Genomic DNA, 5421 nt, shown 5'->3' with positions numbered 1-5421 from the left:
TTGTCCCTCGATAGAATTCTTGCTGAATTGGATACTTTTGATACCGTTCCCCCCTCCCCGCTCAGCTCGTTGTCGCCGTGTGGGGGCTTCGTGGGCGGCTGCCGGAGTGTGATGCTCCTTAGGACAGTCCTCTGTCCTTTTCTAGCCTTGTGCTCCTGCTGCCGTCCTCTCCAATTCTGCTGGGCACCTTTTCCTTTTCCTTCTGTTTCGTTTTTCTCCCCCCTCTTCTCCTATCTGCTTGCCGTTTCCTGCCGACCTTTTGCTCGTTCTGGTTCTTCCATGGACTTCTTCTATTTTGACGCCCGGGTGCTTGAGGAGGCATACTCATGCACCCGTAGAACTGCAGTACCCGACGTCGAGAGCGAGGGGAACCTTTTATTGTCAATCCCCACTTCGTCACTGAACCCGATCTCGACGGACTGTCGGTTTCTTAAGGTGGCGTTTGTGGGGCGTATACTCACGACGCACCCCTAGGAGGCCCCGACAAGATCGGCGATAGCTTCTTGTTGGGTGTCCTGCCTCTAATTGTGGCTCCATGGTGGGTGTGGGGGCACATTCGTGAGTGAATTCTTCTTTTCGTCAAGATAACCCCTGTTTCGGCTGCTTCTGGCTTACCTTCTCAGGCTCGTGGGGTGGGCGACCAAGCCCCCGAGTCGGTCCGTATTGGAAGACCGGGCTCTGTAGCCTCCGCTGCATTGGGCCCCGACCTTGCTCCTCCTTTGGCCTCTCTGACTCCTTCCCCTGGCTCCCCTCCCTCCTCTGTGGTTGGGTCGAGCCCCAAGCCCCCAGTGGTGATTACCTCGTCCCCTGGCGCGGCTCCTTCTCTAGTTGTAACTACTGCGCCTTTTAACCCCTCTCTCTCTGGGGGTTCTCACCGCCGTCCTCGTCACGGCCGCCCTCGCTCGATTCCTTCCAGTTCTGCTACCTATCAAGCCTTGTTTGGTCCCGCTTCGTGGGCCAAATATTTTGATCTCCCTCTTGATTCTACGCCTCCTGACGATTTCTCCCTTCATCGACATCTCATTGATTCCGTGGATGCCTCCATTACTTTCAACCCCACTCGTCTCGGTACACGTGTCGTTGCTGCTCCTTCTCAGGATGCTGCTTCCCGCTTGGCTGCCTTATCCTGCCTTGGCGAGACCCCCGTTCGGGTCTCGAAGAACGCTCAGTTGAATGCCAGTGTTGGCACTATTTTGCTCCCGCCCCATGTTGCAACCGGTGTTCGGGACCTGCGCGACTGCCACGACGATATTCGACATATCCTCGCTGCCCAGGGCCATTCTATTCTCCAGGTGGACACGTTTACTCGTCCCCCTCGTGGTAGTCGCCGTCAACCCCTCCGGGTTGTGAAGATTACCTTTGATGGTAGGACCCTTCCACCCTCTGTCATTCTTGCTGGTGCCAGGTGCTCTGTCCAGGAGTACATTCCTTCTCCTCGGCTCTGCAACAAGTGCTGGAGGTTTGGGCATGGTGCCCTCCGCTGCTCCGGGACTGTCTCTCTCTGTCCTTTGTGTGGTGGCGAAGGTCACTCTAAGTCGGAGTGCACTTCTCCCCAGGCTCGTTGCCTCAACTGCGGTGAGGCCCATCCTACCTTCTCCCGTGCGTGTGTCCATTACAAGCTTGAGGCAGCCGTCCTCAACCTGAAGCACCGGGAGCGTTTATCTTTTCCTGAGGCGAGGCGCCAGGTTCGCCGGCTCCCGCCTTATGCTAATATCTCTTATGCTCGCGTGTTGCGCTCTTCCTCTCCTCGTCCTTCCCACCTTCCTCAGACTCCCAACCGTTTCCGGGCCTTGGACCCTGATGCGCCCACTGCCCCCTCCTCTGTTCCTTTGGGTTCTCTCCCGAAGGATCCTCCTCCTGGTTCTCTGTCTGGGGTTCCCCTTCCTTCTACCCGGTCTGTCGTGTCTTCTGTGTCTTCTTCCTCGTCCCCCTCCGATCCTCCTTCCCATCCTCTTCCTCCATCTACCGGCTCTCCCCGCCGCCTGTCGGTGCGGGCGGTTGTCCATCGCTCTCCTAACGGCCGTCGTGTGTGCTCTCGTTCGGCTTCTCCTGTTGAGACACTGGAATCCGTTGCCTGGTACGTAGTTGCTGGGACACCGGTCTCTTTAAGTCAGAAGCATAAGCCTGGCTCCTCTCCTTCCTCTTCCCCGGCGGGTAAGAAGGCTTCGCTTTCTTCCTCAGCTCCTCCTCCTGGCTCTGTTGCTCCTTCCCCTCCCGTTTCAGTGCTTGCGCCCCCTGTTCCTGCTATGGAGGTTTCTTTGGCCCCTGCTTCCCTTTCGGTTGCTGCTCTTGCTGGGGTGCGCTCCCCTCTTTCTACTCCCCCTCCTCCTGCTGCTGTCCTTGACGGCTCCTCTCCGTTGTCTCCTCCTCTTCCTCCTCCTCCTCCGGACCCTGCCCGCCCACCTCTGATCTGTTCTCCCGTTTCCTTCCCTCCGTCTTTGCTCAGTTTACCCATGCCCCCTAACCCTGACTTTGCTGACCCTGATCCCGACCCTGATATTCTTTAACGTGCTCTGTTGCTCTTTCGCCTTTGTTTCTTCCTTGTTCTCTGTTTTTGTCCTTTCTCTTCTCGTCGTTGTCCATTCTTCAATGGAACGTTCGAGGTTATTACGCCAATTTCCTCGAACTCCAACTTCTGATTTCGCGGTTTTCGCCCCTTTGTGTCTGTCTCCAGGAGCCAATGCTTGGTGCTCGTCCTGGTCGTTTTCGTGGCTATTCCTTTCTCTCCCCCCCCCCCCGGCCATTGCTGGGGCTTCTAATTCCTCTGCTCTCTTGATTCGGGCTGATGTTCCCTTTGTTCCTTTACTTTTTCCTTCGCCTCTCCATTGTTCTGCTGCTCGTATCTTTGTGGGGAAATGGTACACAGTTTGTTCCATTTATCTCCCCCCGAGTGTCCCGCGCTCTCTTCCTGATTTGAAACACCTCCTGGACTCCTTGCCGGAGCCTGTGCTCCTGCTGGGTGACTTCAATTGTCGTCATTCTCTTTGGGGTGACGTTCTGACGAATACCCGGGGTCGCCTCCTTGAGCCGTTTCTCCTCTCTTCTTCCCTGTCTCTTCTGAATTCTGGTGAGCCCACTCATTTGGACTCTCGGACTCACACCCTTTCTTGTCTTGATCTTTCTCTCTGCTCTTCTTCTCTTTACTTAGATTTCACGTGGCAGGTTCTTGATGACCTCCATGGAAGTGATCATTTCCCCATCCTTGTTTCCTTTTTCTCTTTTCGCCCTTCCCTCTCTTTCCCTAGGTGGCAGTTTGCTAAGGCAGACTGGACCCTATTTACCCTCAGTGCTGCTCTCCCTGACCTCTCCCTTCTGCCTCTCTCTCGCGCTCTCCTCCTTTTTCATGACACTGTCTTCAACGCTGCCCTCCGCTCTATTCCTCGCTCTTCCTCTCGGGGTCCACGGAAGTGCGTTCCCTGGTGGAATGCGGACTGTGCTCGGGCTGTCCGCTGTAAGCGTGCAGCCTGGAAGAGGCACCGCCGTAGGCAGACGACCGATTCTTTTCTTTTCTTTCGGAAAGCGAGTGCGGTGGCCCGTAGGGCCATCCGTACGGCTAAACGTGAATGTTGGGCATCTTATGTCTCAACAATTACGTCCGAGACCCCTCTGGCCCAGATCTGGAAGCGTATCCGCAAGATAGCGGGTAAGTTCGTTCCCGATGTTTCACCGGTCCTTCACCTCCATGATACTCTTGTGGCGGACCCGTTGCAGGTCGCTTCCGAACTGGGTTCCCACTTTTCTTCTGTTAGCTCTGGTCTTCATCTTCCCCAATCTTTCCTTCTTCGTAAACCTGTCCTTGAGTCTCGTCCTTTAGATTTCTGCACTCATCTTCAGCTTCCCTATAATGATCCCTTCTCTCTCTCTGAACTTCGTTCTGCCCTGGCCCTCTGCGGTTCTACGGCGGCGGCCTCCGATGGTATTCATTATGAGATGCTTCGCCATCTCCCTCCGAGCACGTCTCAGTATTTACTGAGTCTGTATAATCGGATCTGGGAGTCGTCGTCAGTCCCTGAGGACTGGCTCGATGCCGTTGTCCTCCCTGTTCGCAAACCGGGGTCTCTGGGTACTTCCCCTAAGGACTTTCGCCCTATTGCTCTCACAAGTTGTCTGCAAACTCTTTGAACGTATGGTTAACGTTCGTCTGATGTGGTTCCTGGAACACCATCACCTCCTCTCCCCTTCTCAATTTGGTTTCCGCAAGTGCCGCAGCACGACAGATGTCCTGGTGAACTTGGAGGTCTATATTCGTACTGCTTTTGCTGCGAAGACCTCCGTTGTTGCCGTCCTTTTTGACCTAGAAAAGGCTTACGACACCACTTGGCGTTATCATATCCTATCTCAACTTCATTCTTTTGGCCTTCGTGGTCATCTCCCTCTCTTTCTCCGCAGCTTCCTCTCTCGTCGTTCCTTTCAGGTGCGCCTTGGTACCGCTCTCTCTCCCTCTTTTCAGCAATACGAAGGTGTGCCCCAGGGTAGTGTTCTGAGCACTACTCTTTTTCTTGTTGCCCTCAATGGTCTTCTTTCCTCTCTTCCTTCTGGTGTCTTCTCCGCTCTCTATGTCGATGATCTTACCCATTGTTGTCAGGGTGATGATTCGCCTCTCCTTCAACGCCGGCTTCAACTTGCAATTGATGCCGTGTCGTCTTGGGCCACAGGTCATGGCTTCAAGTTCTCTACTTCTAAGACTTGTGCCATGACTTTTACGCGGAAACGGGTTGTTCTTCGCCCTCTTTGTCACTTTATGGTCATCCCCTTGAATACAAAGATTCCGCGAAGCTTTTGGGGTTATTCCTTGACACTCGTTTGTCTTGGTGTCGCCATATCTCTTACCTCCGTGTTGAGTGCTCTAAGGCCCTTACCCTCCTTCGGGTCTTGTCCCATACTTCTTGGGGGGCAGATAGGCGCACTCTCCTTGCTTTACATTCCTCTCTCGTCCTGTCTAAGCTCGATTATGGTTGCCCTGCTTACTCATCTGCTTCTCCTTCTACTCTTCGCCGTCTTGATGCTTTGCACCATACTGGGTTGCGCCTCAGTTCTGGTGCCTTTCGTTCGACTCCCATCCTTAGCTTGTATGTTGACACTGGCTTCCTGTCTCTCCAGGACCGCCGTGATCGCTACTGTCTTCGCTATCTTGCGCGGTCCTTGCAACATCCTTCCTCTCGCCTCTGTCGTGCTTTAACTTTTACCCCTCCTGCGGTTCCTGTTCCTCTTCACCACCTCCCTCTTTCTGTCCGGTTATCTCGCCTACAGGATTCTCTCTCCGTTCGTATTTCTGATGTTTCTCCTCGTGTTGTTCCTTCTTTGCCCCCGTGGAGGGTCCCTCTTCCGCGGTTTTGTACTTCCTTGACCCGTATCACTAAAGCTTTTACCCCTCCTACGGTTCTAAAACGCCTTTTCCTCGAACACTTTTCTTCTCACTCC

This window comes from Procambarus clarkii, chromosome 77 (assembly GCF_040958095.1).
Source record: "Procambarus clarkii isolate CNS0578487 chromosome 77, FALCON_Pclarkii_2.0, whole genome shotgun sequence".
Taxonomy (NCBI): domain Eukaryota; kingdom Metazoa; phylum Arthropoda; class Malacostraca; order Decapoda; family Cambaridae; genus Procambarus; species Procambarus clarkii.
This window is presented reverse-complemented; position numbering follows the sequence as displayed.